Source organism: Falco rusticolus, chromosome 11 (assembly GCF_015220075.1).
Source record: "Falco rusticolus isolate bFalRus1 chromosome 11, bFalRus1.pri, whole genome shotgun sequence".
Classification (NCBI taxonomy): domain Eukaryota; kingdom Metazoa; phylum Chordata; class Aves; order Falconiformes; family Falconidae; genus Falco; species Falco rusticolus.
Genome location: NC_051197.1, coordinates 8128544 through 8149122, shown reverse-complemented (window position 1 = coordinate 8149122; position 20579 = coordinate 8128544).

Sequence of the window (20579 nt, the reverse complement as noted above, 5' to 3'; positions counted from 1 at the left end):
AAAAATGTGATGGAGCCAATCCAGCTGAGCTTCAGTAACTCATAAGGGGACAAATCACTTGGGGACAAACGGGAACTTCTGTAGAAAGGAAACAAAAAACAAGCACACACAGACACACGGCTCCTGGCGCTGCTGCAGTGCCCCACACTAAGGAAATGGCTTTTACCCCAGGTGTGTGGGGGTGGCACCTTCAGCAAGCGGGACACGTACATGTGCCTGGTTGCAACAGGCACTACCGAGGCCTTTCCCAGAGCACGGCACCACTGGCGTGCTTGAGAAACACAAATGGAATCACGTGCAGTGGGGTACAAGGGTGATCAGGAGAACGGAAACTTAGAGTCACTGAGCTTAAAGTGCTTCTGTTCCCATAAACTCAAAAACTGTTTCAAAAAGCCTGGTCCCTGTAAATCTCCAAGAGCCGGGCACCTGAAAGGGCTATAGGAATGAGAGCAACCACAAAGACGAGTTGTACAAAGGCAAACTAATTCGACTCGCCCACAACTGAAGACAAGAAATCAGACTGGTTCTTTCTGACTATCAGATCAGCAGTTTTCTGAAATACTCTTTCAATAGAAGTAACTGGGAAGGTGGGGGCATGGCTATACATACACACGCACACACACAAACAGTTGCTTTTCAGAGAAGGTTTGAAGTTTCATTTACCACGGCCCTAAGGTATCACTGATATTTTTAAACGCCAGTCCAGCATATTTTAAAGGACTTCAAATATATCTTGAATTCCATTCAGATTTTAAACGTTACGGGGCTGCAAATTATTTCTTGTGCAGTAGCAAAAAAATAAAATCCTAAAACCTCTATCCTATCCATTCCACAATAAACCTTCACTCTTACCTCAAATCCAGGGTTCGGAGCCACCAGCGAGCATGACCCAGCTACTGCTGTTTGTTCACAGACAAACACAACCCAAGGCTGGTTCATATTCCACTCACCCCCACCCCCACCCCATCTTCCACAAAGCAAACCAGTGTGCACCAGTGGAGCATGGGTGTGCCATCAAGTTCAGAAGCCACCAACACTGCATATCGCTCTGGGGTGGATATAAGGGCTTTGTCACCAAAACAAGTTTCTTGTCCCCAAACACTTCAGCCACCAGCCTCAAGGTCCCTCATGCTACCCTGCACCCCCCACTGCAGGTGGCAGCCCCCACACCCAGCCCTACTTGTCTAGCGTGACATCCTCCCCATAGCAGTGCTACCAACAGCTCCCAGCCAGCCCTGAGTGCCATGGGGTGATCCCACCCGCTCGGCCTTGCTCCATGTCTGAAGGACAAGAAAGACAGTTTAAGAATCCTAGAATAACATGGTTGGAAGGCATCATCTAAAGATCATCACTTAGTTCCACCCGCCCCTGCCACAGGCGGGGACACCATTCACCAGACCAGGTTGCTCCAAGCCCCATCCAGCCTGGCCTTGAACACTGCCAGGGATGGGGCATCCACAGCTGCTCTGGGCAGCCTGTGCCAGTGGCTCACCGTCCTTTTTATTCAGCTCTTTATTAATAGCCCCAGTGGCACAGGGGAAACACACTGGAGACCCCCCCACCCAGGCCATTGTCTTACCTGGCCCGTGGGGCACACGGCACCCCACAGCATCAAACCTTTACTCAATGAACCGATGCTCCTAAATTTCATTTCCGATTAACCAGCCCCTGTGTCACAGCAGCACAGCAGCCATCACTCAGGCAGGAGGAGCAGGCAAATAACCATCTTTGGCCTTATTTTATCCGTTCTGACCCCCTGCTTAACATCACAGCCATTAAGGCCCTGGGTTCCCCCCTCCAAAGACACCAATGTGGACCCTGTCCCAGATGAAGCCCCATTTTCTGCGCCACACAAGGGTGCTGGAGTGGTCAATGCTGGGGTCTGGACATACCTGACCACTGAAATTCTCCACTCAGCCCCACATTTTCTGTTTTCTCCCCAAGACCCAGACATGTGCCTGGAATGGCTGCATGCCCGACACAGGGTGCAAGCCACCAGTGACACCTTTCATAAAGACACGAGGCTTTATCAAATTAGGAAGGAGAAAAAAAAAATCCCCTAAACTTTGCAGTGAACATAAGCAATGCTGTTGAAAGAGCAGTCATTTAAAAAAAAAATCCCTGATAAGGAAAGAAACACACCAAAGGAAAAGGGGCTTAATTCAGAGGCTCTGTCTGTGCTGCATATTACTAAGCCTGGCTGAGGCTGAACTGCCCTGGCAACCTTCTTCACTGCAACATCTGCGGAACCTGACACTGAAGCCTAATTTTACCTAAGTGACTTAAGTGACTTTTAAACACACAAGATCATTAGCTCTTCAGTCTGCGTGTCAGAACTGACTAGAGCTGCCACGATCCATTTGCTTTAAAGCAGCACTTAGACTTTTCTTCACTTAAATTTTGTTGGAATTGCACAGGTCCCGACAAAATGATATGCAAAAAATTAGCTTTTTACAAACAATACAATTCTGATTTTAAATCAGCACATCAGACAATTAATTTTGTAGGATAAGGAATCTGTTGCAAATATACAGCAGTACACCCACACATCACCATCTGCTGTGGAGAATTAAATGTACAACTCACAAATGAAATCCTGCAAAGTTGGTGCAAAAAGGTCCTTGCTTGAATTTAAACAAGGCTGTGGAAACCTGCAAACACACTGCAAAAGATCATGAAAACAATAACAAATTTGTCCATCTGTGAGTCATTTCTAACACGGTTGGGTTTTTGTTTTGTTTTTTATATTGGTGTATTTGCAATAATCATTGCAGCTCACAATGCAAATTGTGTAAAGTGTATTTGAGTGCTTCCCCTGGCCAGAACAAAGCTCCACCACATCATGGCAGGTCTTCTGTTTTTTTGTGGTTGGTGTGTTGGTGGGTTTTTGTTTTTTTTTGGGGGGGGGATGACAACAGGGGGATGGACACAACAAAAAAAAAAAAAAAAACCACAAGACATGCCTTTTCTTTAATATTCAGTTTAGCCACAATTTTGAAAAAATAATGGCAAATCTGGCAATTGTTGTGGATGTTTTATTATTAGAATTATTAACAAACACTGTTCTACTGAAATGAGGCAAAATAAATATCAACAACTACTGCTGCCATGAAAGAACTCTTAATAAATGAATGTCTGTATCCCTTTGACTCCCCTGAAGCCAAGCGTTCATTTTCTAATTTTGCCTCCTCATTTTCTTCTAACATATTGATTTGAAACGTGCTTTTAATTTTACACCTAGTAGAATCACATGATACGAAGTCATGTCTCCTGATCTCCTGTACTGAGGAGATGGCTATGAATCTTCACAGCCGAGAAAAGGCAGTGTAGTCTCTTGACCTAATACATGCCAGTAAAACGCGTGGGTACGTATGAGCGTCTGGAGCAGCCTGAAAGCAAGGCTCTTTGTACAGCTGCAGCCCCTGCCTTTTCTGTGCTAAGCGTTAACCCTCAGGCCAGCCCAGACTGCCAAGCACTTCCCGGCAGCCACAGGCTGTAAATGAGCCCAGGACCAGCTCCTCGCACACTCACCAGCTGTATACCTCAAAAAGCTTGTCTTTTGCAGCATGGGGATGACTGGAGCCATACCAGTGATCCCTGAAATACAGATGCCCTTCTGTTTCCTTTTAAACAGGGTGCCAGGAAAACATGCTGACATTTTCTGTGGTTAATACTTCATTTTATCAATAAAAGAGCTATAAACACGTCGTCTCAAAGCACACACTTAGGATGCTACCAAACCCATCTGGAATTATACCTGCACATCCCCAAAACCACGAGAGTACATAGGAAATACAAGATACAGCATTCCTCTGCCACGGCCAAAAATTGCTCTGGGTTGGTATTCTTATGGATTTTAGCAGGCGCTTTTTTGCAAAATGAAAAGATTTCCTAAACCTTTTCTGAGATGCATGCACTTTTTTAACATGTACTTATCCTCTCACACACCTGGGAAGTATTCTCAGTACACACACACTGAGTATAATTTATGCTAAGGGGCCTGTTACATGTTTAACTCAGATAAAGAGTATCCGTAATTAAGAAATGCAGCATCAGAGGTACAACGTGCATGTAAATTTGCAGAAAGGATTCCATCAACTGAAAGAATGCTGCTAAAGACTATTTAAAACCACAACCTAATCAGAAAACTACACACACACACACATATATATATATATATTTTTACATCAATATCACAAAACCCTTTGACATCCTTAGTACTGCTAACACTCTGACTAGAAGCCGACTTAACACAGCTGCTGGGGCACACTCGCATGCATAAAAAATGAAGTGACTTGATTAATCAGTTAAAGTTGCTGAATCATGGGCTTGCAGCCGTGCCTGCATAGCCTTGGCTATCGACAGGAAACCGTCAGCGTGGGATTTAGATGAATTTCTATCAGCTGGTCCACAGACCTGTACAGCCCTTATCTTTGCCAGCATTTTTATGAGAAATAGAATCCCTGTCCTGAAAAATGAGCCTTGTCAAAGGGGTGGAAGTGTGTGTAGGAGAAGGGGGTCCAAAAGTAAGTGTCAAGAGGGATGCAGATCTTAGAAGAAGAGGTAGGAAAGCTGTAAGCAAGAACATCCTGAAGCCACCTCCAACAAACACAGCCAGAGGCCGCCTGGCCACACTGAGCAGTAGCTGAAGACGGATCCAACCTGAGCAAACTGTTCTGACCATTCTGAAATTCAGCAGCACCAACAAGGAAAGAGCTAGAAGAAATGAGGAACATGTGATATGGGTGGGGATGGAAAGCAAAAGCAGCCAGGCAGTCTATGTAACAGAAAATTGCATTCTCAATTTTGTGCAGTCATACCAAGAAAATGGGAGCACTTCTGTGTCTCCAAAGCATGAACTACCTTGCCATGTGTTTTCTAAAGTCTGAGGGTGGGAAAAAAAGATGTTTTTCCTTAACACATAAAGAGCATTTTGTCCAGAAAAAAAAAAAAATCACTTTCTAAGGGATATATTTCATTTGATACTCACTCTGGAGGCTCTCTGCATGGCTGACTCTGCCCAGTGTCCCTGCAAGCTTCACCTCATCTCAGGAGGGCTGGCAGCTTTGGGAGAAGGAGCTTCCTTCCTGTGTCAGCCTGTGCTTAGAGAAAAGAAAAAACTCAGAAACAATTCACTGTGCCCTGCAGGGACCCTGCGCAGCAGCCCTGCTTGCTGCCTGGCCATGTGCGCCAGATGGGGATGGCGCTTTCTGTCATTGACTTCAAACCCTGCCATCCAACGCTGTTATCCTTCAGCTGGATCTTTAGGTGAGATAGACAGTCACTGCTCCTCTGAAGGACACTGATCCAGCTACTGTCTGCTTGGAAATAAGAAATGTTTGGTTAAAGACAGAAAGAAATCAGATGAAGGCCTGGTGAGAGCTGGAGAGCCAGAGCCTGTAGCTGCTGCCTTCTCCATGGCCTTTCTCCCACCTGCCCGCACCGCCTGGCGGACCAAGAGTGTGCTGGGGAGGAAAGGCCTTAAAGGACAGTCCAGGCGAGAGAGGGGTCCCTGTAGGGGGCTGTTCCTCAGCTGCTGGTGCCTTCTTGCCCGGCAGACCATAACAGAGAGAACCATGATGACATATTTATTTGCCAAATCTTCCCTGCCAGGCAGCTGGTCAAAGCTTTGGCTTTGCTTTCTCAAAGTGTGAGCAAAGTGTCATTGAACGAGTGTCTAGAATAAAAGGAAAAGGAGGGCAGGCAGCCTTTGGGCCAAACATTTCCTCCACAGTGTGACTCTGCTGCACTCGTGAATGATCATATTAACATATATTAAAGGAGTTAATGTGCCATAATGGAAGAGCTTGTCAAACCACAGTATTTTATCTATGAAAATAGCCAGGGTAATAATATCATGTCAGCTAAATTAAAAAGAAGAGAAGAGGCTGAACAGGTTGGTCACTGCCTAAAACCAGTATATCTTTGGCTACACACATATATATTCCAATATGAACTGACTGTGTGTGTATTTTCAATATTAAAAGATAAAATATTGTTCTTTCCCATGTTATAAACTAAGTTTGTGCAATGAAACAGATTTTTACAGCTAAGTTAAAACCTCTTGAGAATAAGAGGTTTATAATGGAAATGCTGACAGACTCTTAACTATAGCACTGGGATCTCTCTTGCTATTATGACCAGATAAACCAACAAGGTAATTCAATGTAGTGTTCCAGCTCTGTGACACTAACACACTCCTCCTGGTCCCAGGTGCTGAGGGAAAGTTAAATATAAAACTTAATGAAACTGCAGTGACTGACTACAGGGCTGGATGGTTGCCCCTGCACCAGGGAAAGGTGAATTTCTCTCGCGGGAAGGTGTCTGAAAGGCAGGTAGTGACCGGCTGACTCAAGTGCAGGTGGTGGCTGGAGCCTTCCGATGTTTTCCTTTGCTAAAGTCAAACGTCTGGCTAAAGTCAAAAAGCTGTAAGAATCAAACCCAATCGCTGCACACATATCAGACCAATAAATTAATTGAAATGCCAACGCACCCACCACCCATCCACATGACAGACGCTGAGGAGGCACAGACCTGCCATATCCCTCCCTGCAAAATTGCCCCAAAACGCTTCAGTTTAGCAACTCAAGTGCTGGAGAATCCAGCTCCACCGAGAAAGCAACAGCTAGAGGGAAGCTCAGGTGTGGATGGATGTTCATTCCTTGCTCTGTGTCCAGAGCCTTTCCCACAGCCTCAGAGGCGGGAGGTAGCGGCAGGGCTGTGCTCAGCTGGCATGGTGGTTTTCTAGCTTGTGACCAAAGAGATGACAAAACTGCCAGCAGCAAAAGTGCAGTTCCTGCCATGCTTTTAACACCCAGCAAACTTTGCTACTCCTTTTTGTGCCATGTATAAAATTACTGAGACTACTAGCAGGGGCACGTGCTCCTTCTACCTACACATCAAATCCTGAGCAAACTTCCTGAGGTTGGTGGGCTGGTAGTACTGCCTACTGTCAAGACCGTCTGACATTTCCAATTACACGACTCTACTTTCAGCTGCTTATAACTGTCATATTTTGACCAGTAACTTGTCATTTTCCATCCTGGGCATCTGCCTCAGGCTGAATTTTTTTGGAAGGCTTCAGCCAAAACAATATAGCTATTCCCAAGGGCAAGGCCAGAGAACAATGCGCTGTTTTGTAATGGTAACAGAGAAAAAGAACTGACATCCTCTTCTTTAAGATGCACCACAGCTCCTCACGGTTTGGATAAGGGAGTAGAAATTTAGTCAACTTGTGACCTTTGTATTAAGGATGTGCCTTTTCATTACTGCCGTGAAAATCTATGCAAGCGTGGCCAAGTGAAAGCATTTGAAAAAAATCCAGTCCAACTTTTCCAGCAAAAACTTTTTTCAGTGGGAATCCTAAAAGCTCTGAGGATCTTGTCCTGCTGGGTTCATCTTGCCCTTCAGCTTGTCCAGAATGGAGTAGCCCCATCCCACCCAACCCCCAGCACGGAGCAGCTAAATCCCTTTGCAGCACTCACCACAGCGCAGGCTCACATGCCACCAGTCGCCACACTACATACGTGTTAATGCCTTGTCAAAGGGTCAGAGCAAGGTACTGCCCATGGTCACAGCTCCTCGTTGCTATGCTATGGGTGCCAAGATCACCTGTTTTCTGGCGTTCAGACCACAAGGGGAACAAATCCAACCATGCTGGCACAGGAGAAAGGAGACTTGGGCCAGGATCCTGGAGGAGCTGCAGCCATAAAGAAAGGCAGGGACATTTCAAAAATTCTGTTGAGCTGAGTGAAGGCAACAGGACTCAGCAGCAGAGCAGGTGTTGGAAGCCTGGTGCTGAGCAGAGAAGGGGGCTGAGTCTCAGGAAGCGAACCCAGGCAGGGAGGTTTGGGACTAGCCAGGCAAAGAGACGGAGTGAGAAAATACAGAACTGGAACAAGAACGATATGGAAGGGAACGGGCAGAGTGATTTGCACCCACCGGAGCTGCCAGCTTTCCAGGACTGGGAATGGGATCCAGGATCCTGAGTCTTACCATCAGGAGGCTGCCAGAAAGAGCTGTGAGATCCCGCCGTGCCCCGTCGGAAATGGCAGGTTTTACAGCTCCTAGCTCGGCGTGGCTCTTCCTGGGTTCACAGCCCACCCACAGGAGCTGCAGCTGGAAGTGCTCTGCGCTCTGGAAATCAAATGCCAAAATGAACAGCATACATTTAGCAACCCCATGCAAAACGTCTCGGTTAAACGACCTTCCCAGGCTCACAGAGCAGGCTTTTGGCAGAACCCAGATCTGCAGGGCACCATTCAGGCGGCTGAACCAGGACAACATCCCAAGCCCAGCTGCATTCATCACAGCCCTCTCAACCTCCACAGCAAATGAAGCCGGGACCTGCAGGAAACAGCATCCCTTACTAACCTGTCCTCGTAATTCATTGTGAGCACCAGCCTCTCCTGTACCAAGCGTAGCAGAAATAACGTGTGACACTAAAACTGCAGCATGATTTGCATGCACAAGTGGTGCAGGCAGCTTCTGTTCAGGGATTCCCTAAATTCTGAATATAGGAATTTACAGTCCTTCGTTATGTCCTTTGAATACAGAATTCCAAGAGAGAAAATGGAGGATGTCTTCCTTCTCGAAAGTTGTCTTTGAATGGTGCATCCTGCCTTTACAGAAAGCTGATGTTTACTACTGCAATACATTTATTTTGAAATTCCGTTCATCTGCTGTAAGAAATTACTCAGACCATTAATTTTGGAAGCCAATGCTGAGAGATCACGAATGTTAAGAATTCTAATTATGTTGGGTCTGGGAAATTTAATGAATAAAAGAGACTTTTCATAAGCATCTCAAGCCATAATATTTTAATGCTATTGGCATTAATTAAAATATCTGGAATTTTTAAAGGAACCTTCTCCTTCTCCCTTTAAATTTTTTACTTCTACCATTAGAACAGAAGCATTGCTTTGCTAAAGCCACAAAAAATAACGTTCTTTGTGGCTGATCATCTCATTTATAATCATGTCATGGCAGGAACAACCTTTCACTGAAATTTTGTTTATGCTTCAAAAATTTCCCCCTAATAACTTCTTCCCCACCCCCCTTCCCAAACACTAGCAGGCCTGGATTTGTCTTTTGTGCAGGGCTGGGAAGATAAAAGTCCAGATGATTCGGCACCGTACAAGGGACTGAACTCTCAGTGTCTGATTAATGATACTATCCATCTCAGAAGGTAGTGATTCCCTCCTTTAAAGCTTAGGGGGAAAAAACAGGCTAACCTTTGAATTCATACTTTATCACCTTCCACCGACATTTGTGGCTTTCTGCAGGACACCGGGGTGGCAGCTCTCGGGCAGTCCTGGGGGCTCAGCAGCAGCAACAGCAGCACTGCCTTTCTTCCCACACCGACCAACACAGCAAATGCTCTGTGAAAAAAGGGGGCACCTGCTCTGCTGCAGGGTGCTTTGTAGGTAAGGTGGGTTCACACAGATTCAGCACCACATCCTGCATGGCTGCAAAAAGCACTGGCTTTTCTAGGGTGCATCGTTTCACCGTGGGGAGGGCAGATCACGACTGTCTAGGTCTCTGCTGCTTATATGCCGTGACCAGTCACAGCAATGCTGAATGCAAAGGCTAGAGACAGCTTTGGCATGGCTCTGAGGTCCTGTGAAGTGGGTGTATTCCCTGACTTCAGAGTTCAAATGAGCTCAGAAAGATAAAAGACTCTTTTTGTCTCTGATCTTAAGCTCACAAGTTTTTATTTTGATTCTTTTTTTAAGTATCTAAATATACAGTCACTTGCTAGGTATTAATAGTGGGGCCTCACCTTATTTGATGCCGTTCTCACTTCTTAGAGTGTCTAATTAAAGGAGGGACACAGAAACTGCCATGTGCCACTCAGCCACTTGGCTAGATTGAGAAAATGGAGCTAGTGGGCTTTCCAGATGCCGAAAGTGCCATGGGCAGCCTCAGATGGAACCAGCGCTGTACCATTGCCTGGTCAAGGCAGGGTCAGGTGTGCTGAAATATCAGGCGCAGTGAAGAAGCTATCATGCCTTCAGAGGCACTTAAACAGGTATTTTCTCTAGAGAAGGCCAAAACTGTAGCCACCTGAAAAGCAAAAACAGCATTTTGCAGTAGATCAGGGGAAGCAGAGTTTCCACAAAAATAGCAAATTACAGATAGAGGAGGTTGCTTTTCATTTCTGCCACACTGGGCACAGTCTCCTCTGTCTCAGAGTTGCTTGGCACAAAACAAAGCCACTCCTATTGGGGTGCTGGACACCGGTGCATTGCAGAAGAGGCAGGTCACTCCTTCCTGGCAGTATTTTCTCCTCCACAGCAAATATGCCGATTCAGCAGGCTGCCAAACTTGCTTGTGCTTATTTCTGTGCTGGGCACAGCCAGGTGTCACACAGGTGAGGTTGCGCATAGACATACAGGAGGCCCAGAGGGCTTTTATCTATTTTCTCCATGTGGCTGAGAGAGCGCTCAAAGGCGCCTGCTGATTTTGTGTGTTCGGTGCTGCGGAGAAGAAAATCAATGTGGGAACTACAGATGGCTTCAGTGTTACAGGGTAATCCAGGCTGCTTTCCGATGGAAGCAGAACTGATTTACTCTTAATGGCTTAACTTTACTGACCATTATATTCTGTTTCATTATTCAAAGGCAAACACTGAAGAAGCATTTTGTGAACATGCCCAATTCTTTCAGGTGGAAGGAGGTGAGAACCATTTGTGTATTGTTTCAGACACTTGTTTAAGTGACTTCACATGGTTTCAGGAAGCTTTTCTTCTCTCTGATATTGAGCTGTCTTTAGCAAGTCTCTCTCTTTTTTTTTTTTTTTTTTTTTTATAATTCCTATGCCTTGGGATCCAGTATCATTTCCTTGTTTATTCTGCACTCCAGGGCCATCAGCCATCCTCAAGTGTTTGTCTCATCGCCTTTGAGACTGCACCCCTACCCAGGAAAACAGCGAGGGACAAACTTTCTGCTCTCTGCAGGTTTTTCTCCCAATAAGCTGGAAAATAATGTTTGTTTGGCTCATATTCTTAGCTAGCTACAGACTCCCCACTGAGACCCCCTGCCCTGTCAATTGCTGACTAATCGTGCCTGCAGCAAAAGTAATCCAAACTAGGGAGTTACTCAGCAGCAGCAGAAGGATCCATTAAAATAGATTATGCTCTCTGCTCCGTTTTGGTACTTACCCTACTGGATCGGCCTGCCTAGGCACTGCCCCAGGGCACATGCACCCAGTGCTCTGCAAAGTCACTCTGGAGTGTCCCCTTGGCCAGTCTGCAAGGCTCACATGTACAGCAAAGGGCCAGGCAAAATTCAGGCCAGCAAGGTCTGTGCACTGAGGGACCCAGCTGTGAGGCGATGCTTACAGGCTGGCTAGTCCAGGAAGCTGCTGTGATATTTTTTTTTGTTAGCTTTCTTACCAAATTCAAGTACAGCAGCTCTGTTTTTGATTTAACTCAGCCCTCCTCTGAGATTTCAAGGGGAGCAAACCCCTACAATATTCAGGCCCTAGAGGGGAAAAAAAAAAAGTGTAGTAGCGACAGCCTGGAGTTAATTCAGCCTCAAAACTTGGTGGCTGCCGGGCATCAAGAAAGACCCCAGCCTGGGGTGAGGAGCAGGATTTCTCCAGGCCACTGGAACAAGCCTTTGGTTCTTACATCCCTTCCCCTTAGAGCAGCTTGGTTACAAGGCTTTCATGTCTGTCCTGGGCACAAGGCCAGTCCCTATCGTTTTTATTGCCCCTTCAAAGACCTCATCACAGGGTCAGTACTTTGCTTCCAACGTTGACTTTCTGGAGGAAGCATGCCTCTGTCTCTGCACCAGCTACGCTAGGTGTGGACTCTGTGGTGAGGTCTGCTGCTCCAGGTGCTCTTGCTCCGACCCTGTGACTGCCATTTCACCCTGGAGGTGCCCATCTCTCCAAGGGAAGTTACCTCTGCTCTTCTGTTCAGTGTCTCAGTGTGCCCAAGCGCGTCTCTGGGAGTCATTTCTTTTGGGCACAGGAAGTCAGTCCGACTGTAAGGATCGTAACCCTCCTTCCAACCTGCTGTACAAAATAGAACATATACAGTCCTTGTTACATCTATGAGCTTAACACAGCCACCTCCAGCTGAGCTATGGCCATTGCTAATAATGCATGAGCTGCTCTGTGGTGTGTCAGAAAGGGACTGTAGCTGACAAAAGCTGGAGAATGAGGGACGCTGATAAAATGGAGTTACCTTGGTTGGACAGTGAATCAGTCACCCCTTCTGCTCTGGAAAGCACCACACACAGTTAATGCCACATGGCTAGACCTTGCGAGGCTTCCTCTGGCCACTTTGTTTAATTGTGTGACATTAAAGTTACCACCTAAGCCAGTAGGACAGGCATATGCAGAATGTGCCTATTTACCTTGCAGGTTTTTAACCCTACTGAATTCAAAGAGGTTATGTAAAGCAGCAAAATCTACACAATTTAAATTGGCCTGACTTCTGAAAGCTGCAGGTTCCAGGACCTGAAAGAAAGCCTGCAGCTAGACTGAGTATCCAAGGGAGGTCCTTTTGGCATACAAAGATCAAGCACTAACTGAAATTCAAACATACCTTTAAGCCTAGTTTTTATCTAATTTCAGTTTCACGCAAAATAATGTTGCCCTAGAAATAAAATTTCCCCATATGTCTGCCGCAGCTCTACAATGGCCATTTAGTGGAGCAGTAAAGCAAAGCGCCAGGTACTTGACAGCTCTTATTGTGACACTCGCAACATGCCTTCTAATTCTAGAGAGGTACTGCCATGTTCTCCAACAGGGTTTCTTTGCTTTCCTGAAGCAGTTACATGACTTAAGAGTTTGGTCATCCTTTCTGCTAATAGGAATTGTATATAGGAACAGGACACAAGCAGAAAGGACTGCACATTAAAATCTAGCTAGCTCAGGACACCAGTAATATGATCTACGCAGCTCTGCAAAATGAATTTTTATGAATTTCCCCGCTTAACATGGTAGCATTAATATTTCATTACTAGATTTCACTATGATTTTGGTCCTGTTACTGTCTCAACCAATTTATTGCTTGAGAAGGTTATTTTTAATCTTCAGCAGTAACTGAGAATATACCCTTAGAAAACCTTTCCCAATGTGGAATTTCTTTGCTGTTTCATTATAATTGAGGTGATGCTGTATCCAACAGCTCTTTACGAGAACAAAATATATACGTCAATTTTAAAAGGAGAGGGAGGGTTATCAGTTTCTAGCTCAAAAGTCTGTGTTCCCCACTTGTCTTAATTTTTAATTATTAAATTTCAGGCATTAAGAACAGGGAGAATGAGTTAAAAAGAAGTGATGTCATACAGAAAGGCTAGGTTTAGCACTGAGCACTCAGACAGCTGGCCTCTGGGGTGCTCCGGCAATTTGCCTTTGAAAAATGAAGGTGTTTATTTGGGCTCTGCTTCAAACAGGGTCAAGGGTATAAAGGCACAGGCAGCTTTAGGCCAGACTTGTTCCTCTCTAGGCTTGTGATTTAGGGCCCTGTGTCTCGGAGCCAGTCCTGGCAGCCAGAGAATGAGAAAGGGCCAAAAACTGCTCAGAGTGGCTGGTCTTAACCCCATCTCCTACCAACCTCACTCAGGCACCAGAACAGGGTTTAGCACACAGGATACAGTTCACTAAGTAAGGCAGCAAAAAAACCCAACAAAACTCTCAAAGTCTCTCAAAATCTGCTTCACAGCTACAAAACATTTCTCAATGTCAAATGTAAGTAAATACTGTTAATTATTCATCCCCTCACCAATGTGAAAAACATCCTCACTCCCCAGTTCCAGTTCCCTCCAGCCAGGTACAGGCAGTGATATTGCAACTCCCCTTAATTTGAGCCTGAAGGATGAAGGACAGGATGTGCCGGCTTGGTCCCTTACTCTAACCTCTGGAGTCTGCTCTCTTTGCTTTGTGGACAACTTCCTTGTCCTAAGTGCAGGGTTATTTTCCCAACTGTTATGGAGATACACAAAATGGGAGAGGGGTGCAGGCAATTCTCTGCTGACCACTGGCATGAAGCATAACTGCTGCCCCTTCACCATCTAGAAAACCCAGGCTATTCTCAATCGTACAAAGAAACACAGGGCTACTGGGGCAGACCCCATGTCAAGCAGATGATTTGCCTGTTTTTCCCCTTGGATATAAAGTAAAAATATTTCTCTTTATATTGGCAGGTCTCCAGAAGGACTCTTCCTTCCTGAGCTGCCCAAACCCTTACCTGAATTCCCCCTGGAGCAATACTGTTGTGCATCACCCTTCACACATACCAAAACACCCATTCAGGGGCTCCCTGGAGCTACCCTGAAGCTCTCCAAAATGTATCCTCAGCACCTCAATTAAAAGAAAAACATAGTTTTGATATACCACCTGTAGGTGTGCCGCCTGACGTGGCATTAACATTCATAGACACCTGATGCAATCTCAGTGATGCAAACTCAACGTGACTTGTTGCAACAGTGTCACAGTGGTCCCTCTGTACACTACCTTGGCCGCCTCCTCTCCCAACCTGTGTATGAGCCCAAAGGATGGTCCTGTTTCTTCCCCTTTAACTGTTTATCGAGAAAATAGCTGCTCTTCCCCTCTGTCACATCATCACAGCTACAGTCACAACAGCACCCTAACCCAAAGACAGCCCAAAAGGATCACTGTGGTAACATCGCCAAACAAGCCCAAAATTCCAGTGCAGTGTATTTAATAATAGTCGTACCTGTCAACAGCACTCCATCAGACCTCAGTGCACTTACGGTACCTGCATTTTGAGGGGTTTTACTCTTCAAGAGCTTCTTCTAAAACCCCTTCTGTGTAATCATGGCTCTTCTAATCTGGGGACTTAAAACCTTAATTCAAAGCAGAACCAAAGGACACAAATTTTTCACTCTGACATTTCATGTTTCTCAAACATTTCCCAGCCTGCTGGTGAGTGGCCTCAAACAAAATAGGTACAAATGAGTGCATCAGTGTTCGTAAAAGTATGTTTTGGGGAGAAACCAGGAGGTGGGCTTATACTTATCCCTTTAACAGACTCCAGAAATGACGCTAATCCAAATCAAATGGTCTGACTTTGACACTTACAGCATCAAACAACTCACAAAAGCCTTCCTAGATACTAAACATTGGGTATATTCTTCACAGGGAATATGAGCAGCAGAGCAGATTTTCCAGTGAAAACGTTTTCTCCTGTTATCTTTCCTGATCTGAGAATTGTAACGAGTGCATGGAAATTACAAGCTGCTATAAAAATTATAGAGACTAAAACTACCATTTTATCCTGCATTAGAGCAATTTTAACATTGTTAGAGGAATACATCTCTGCAATTTTAAAATTATTTGCGTCATGACAGAAAGACTCACAACTGCAATATTTATCTTTCAGATTCATCTTAGGATGTTCCTCAAGACTTGTGAGATGTCACATTATATAGTATTTGGTGGGGACCAGAGAAAGCCACTTTGACAAGTAACGCAAGTAAATTGCAGCCATTGATTATGGAGGATTTAATTTTATCTATTCTGTATTCATGGTACAATAAATAAAAAAGACTTCAGTGGTCACTGTAGGACTGCAACAACTTCTACAGAAATGCAATTTATAGTTGCATATTTTTAACAGCAAGCTTTGGCATACATTTGATTAAATTCTGCTTTCCAGTGCACTTCATAAGGATGCTAATTCTCTAGAGATTTCTATAGACATGCCAGGTAAAGAGGAGTCTATCGAGTCGTAGCTGTGGTTGTTAGTACAAGAAGCTGTCTCCTTTGAAGAGAAACAAAATTCATAAGCATGCATGCATATATTTTAATATTGCCAAGATACATATTGGCAGAGCAATAAATAGTAAGAAGATTTATTACCCACTCTATTTCCCAATGTATACAAATGCAAGTAATACTTGTGAAGCATAACATCTTTCAGGAATGTGTTTGAACTGCATGGCTTGAGCAAACCTTATTTATTTTGGGTTCTCAGAGAATTTGAGGTTGATGCACTCTCTAAATTTCAACAAGTTGTCCCATTGCTTTCCCTGCCTGCCTGCCTGCCTGATGGGGAAGGCAAAGGACTTCCTCTAAGGGACCCAAAGTCATCTCCTGACTGGAGGCCACCCACTTCTTTAAATAAACAGGTTAAAAAAACAAAATAACTTTTTCTTACCTGCTCCTTTTTGGTATCTTTCTGCTTCAGCTCTCAGATTATCATCACTTTTATAAGGACTATCTCACTACCAATCATCTTCTTACAGCAGCTGGGAAAATAAGTTTCATCCTTCCTGGTAGGAATTTTGGGGGTGTTCAGCCAGGACAGATCCTTGCTATACAAATCTGTAGCCACAACCTTACTTCAGGTAAAAGAACCCTCATTAAATTGTACAAGGCATAGTCTAGTTTTGCTAAGTGTTTTATCCTTGGCTGCAGAGCTGGGAGAAGGACAAAACCTGTCACCACATAACCTGTTAGGAGAAACTCCTTGGAGCTGATAAAATCCAGCTTTAATATTGTCAAAGGTGGAGCACTTGGTGACTGAGGGTATCTCCACACTGTGACTGAACGCACAAATCAGGTCATGCAGGCAGTGCTGTGCTACCTTGCTTTTATGCTGAACACAATGGCAAGTTTGCCTTGTTCCAATCCTCCTTGTTCTAGCCCAGATACTGAAAAGTATGAGTACAATCCTGACATGTTCATCTCCGTGACAAAACCCCATTCATATCAATTGGACCAGGATTTCTTCCATGCAGCTATAGGTGTATCTGCCGCCTCTGTAAAAACTTTGCCGACTGTTTTTCTCCAGACTGAATCTGGTTTCTGGGATGTACAGAGTTTATCGCTTTATTGGAGTTTTAAGTCAATTTTTTGTGAGAAAGTGTTAACAAAAATATCTAGTCATATAACTCTTTTAATCTGCAGATTTCAAATTAACTAAGGAGTTCGGTAAGTTTGTACCCACCTTTCTGATGGGGACCCAGAGGCACGCAGGCAAGGGATTTGCTATTCAAGACAGCAGAAGGGGACAGTGGTAAGACTAGGGGTAGAGCACAGAGTTTTGAAGCTGTACCCCAAAACCTCGGTCATCAGGTCACAGTATTCTTCAGGTGAGTATATTTTTCTTGCTGTCATAATCATTAGTCCTAGAATGAAACTAGAATCAGTCTCCCCTAAAGAATAGAAATGGACATAATAAACCTTAGCATTTATCATTTCAGTTGTCACTACCTGAGCCAGTGGGGTTTTTTTAATACTGACCAATGATCAATTTCTAATTCTTACACTGGAATTAAAACCAAAACAAGATACATTTAAAAAAAAACCAATAAACTTAAAGCAAATGAAAAGAACAGATTAAATATAGCTTGTGCCTACGCTGATTTTCAGAAATAGGTTAATAAACACTGCTTAGATGAAAGGAGCCTCAAGCGTTAAAGAAAGAAATCAGAAGGTCTCACTTAAGTGATTTTTTGGCAGGAATCAAATTAACGAATATAATATGGATTGCTGACAAGGTGCTTGATCATTCTCCGCAGTAATGATTTTTTTATGTATATATTATATTTATTTTTTTATATATATATATGCATGAGTTTGTGTGTGAGTTGATTCCATTAACACTTCATTTGATATTGATAAATGGCATTTTTATTTAAAAGGAAAACATTAAGAAGTCCTGATTTGCAAGAGCAAGTTGGACTATATGACATTATTATGTCCTACTGCATTTTCTTCTCCTTTAAAAAACACAAGCCTTCAATTAAGGACTTTGCTAGTACAAAAGAATGCAAACATTTTATTTAGTCCATAGACAATTTTCCTCTAATTCAATCTGCAAACAACACAAAGTATTTTTTTGTAAGAGCGTGGAGGATAAAATAAAAAGGGAGACATAAAAGAGAGTTAATGAGATCATGGAACTCTTTCTTAAGCAGTACAACATCTTAATTTCTGGTAAATTCAAGCAACCTCCATCTGGGGGCTGATTCTGTCAGTCTGTATCTATGTCTGTCTGCCTTTATCCATCTCTCTAGGCATTCACTGCTGTGGCTTCAGAGCACCACGGAAGGAAACGGGAGCTCTGCATGAAGCGTAGCTGCAGAATCCAGCCCCTATTTGACAATGATTGGGTCTGACATTGACAAGCACTTACACCCCATTCTCTGGCTCTTTTTGTTTGGCCTTAGATACACGTGTCGTCTGGCAAAAGTTAAAAATAAAACATTTAGGGCTATGCTGTGGTCAGTTTTTACGTGCCTCCGCAGTGTGAGGGGGAGGAAGGGGAGGGTGGAGGCAGCCGTGTCTTAGCGTTCTGCACCACTCGCATCAAGGTCAGCCAGAACTGCTGTGAGAGCAAAGTCAGTGCCACCCAGAGCACGTGGCTTGCTGTAAAAGATGTTTTCCTCTTAGAAGTAATCACCTGGAAGTCCAGAGGGTCTAAAAGATGCTCAGGCATTGCTCCCACTGATTCAGGCAGCAGATTTAGCTGGCCACACCCTGATGCAACCAGCTCCTGAGCCTCAGGGCTCTTTGAAAATTTTCCATCAAAACTTTCATGGGAAGTATCTGATTTCCTTGAAAATGTCAGCATGTTTTTATTTCATTTTGCTAGACAAATTAAATATGGAAAATGGAAACGATATTAACAGAAATCCAGAAACCCTAATGGCTGGGGGAGGGGACAGCATTCATTTTGTCAATATGGAAGGCACTATTTTCAGCTGAACGTTTTGGAATGAAATGATGATGGTCTGACTAGGCAAAAGAGTAACTGGAGAAACCCACCTCTTATTTATGAGCAGCTCCATTTTAGATCTTTATACAGCAAAGTTGACTGCTTCCCCCCTCCCCATTTCTCAATACCAAAGGGGTGGGTATAGGCAAAACATTTCTCCCTCCCTCGATTTCCTAAAGCTGGAGAATCTCCTTGCTACCCCATCTGTCAAAGCTGCAGAAGTGTCATAACCCTGCTCTGGATCAGTGGTGCTGGGGGCTCACCTGAGGGGACTTCAGGGTTAAAGGCTGAAATGGATTCATATGAATGTGGGACCAGAATGAATGAGAGAAGGATGATGGTTGTGGAGTCCAGTCTGCTGCTACAGCATGCAGACATACTGCTGAATCCCTCAGACCTGGACCCATCTCCACTACAGAATTAGTTACAGGGGTTCTCCCCAGTGCTGCTGTGGAAGGCTTTTCCAGGAACTCCTGTCTTTCATTAGAACCCCTCTTCTAAAATACCGGGTAACTTATTGATGGCTAGTTTACAGTTATTTTTTTATATAACAATATTTTCAAAGCTTAAAAAAATCCTCTTCACTCCTACCATGTTTATGGATGATTCTTTGCAGCCTTTAGTATGCTAAAGCACAATTCGTATCCCCCACCAAACCATTCACCTTTCTCTGATCCAACTCTAGGTTGAATTTCTTTCTTTCAGACACAGGTGGTTACAACTGGTCACCACATTCCTAAAAAAGCCTTACTAAAGCCTTCTAAAGGGCATTAATTTTTTTCCTGTCGTCTCGACTGGAAATGCTTCTTTTGATATAGTGCCAAATATATGCCCAATTCTTCTGTATCAGTCCAACTGACAAGCCTTACCTTATATTAGAAGTTGTCATTAGTTCCCAGCTACCTGACCTTGCTACTTGAACTGTTGAATGTAATCCCATTTATATCTCCCCAGTCCCTGAGGATATTATGTTTTTCTGTATGCTGTGAGCCTCCTTGCTATTGACAATCCCTCCCACCTTCAGACTTCAGCACATTGCTCTAGCAGGTTCTTATTCTTTTTGTCCCTGGTTGATTAATGAAAATATTAAGTGCTATTGGTCCCCAGACTGTGCCTTCAGGAACTCCAGCTCTAGCTCCCTCTAACCTGGTATTTTCTCTTTCAGCATCATCTGTTATTATCTCCTTTAGCCAGTTTCTACTTATTTTACAATTCTGGCTCTAATCTTCATCTTTTCCAGTCAAGCAATTCTCCATGTAGCTCTGTGTCAGATGCTTTTCTCCTAGTGTATATACATCATAGCTACTGCCATTTTCTTTGTCTAAAAAGATCAGGATAATCTAAAGAAAGATTATCAAGTTAATCTAGTAAATCTGCTTTCAGTAAACCTATTCTGTGTGTTATCCTACTTCTTCCATTTGCTATGCTCTCTGTTACTTTTCTTTCCAAAAGCACTCTAATGCCTTGCATACTACTGATGTCATGCTAATATGCCTACATTTATCTAGATCACCGTTTTTTTCCTATCTTTAAATATAGGAGTCATGTCTGAAATTTCTCATACCACTCCTACTTTAACATAGTCCTAAATATCCTTCAAGTTGAAATGCAGTTTCAAATGCCAATTCCTTCAGACTACCATGACGCAGATCCCCTGAAACAGCACTCCTTAAATTTTACTTCTACCTCAAAAAGCATCTTTTCAAACCTCCCAAATGCACTCCCATAAAGCCAGTTTTCTCCCATCCAAGTTCAGAACCATTGTCCAATTGAACACTGAAGGCACAAAATCATCTCATTTTTGGAAATCTTCTATAATATAATCTATATATAATCAAATATAAGGTTGATTTTGAAAATCAACCTTAAACCCATCCTC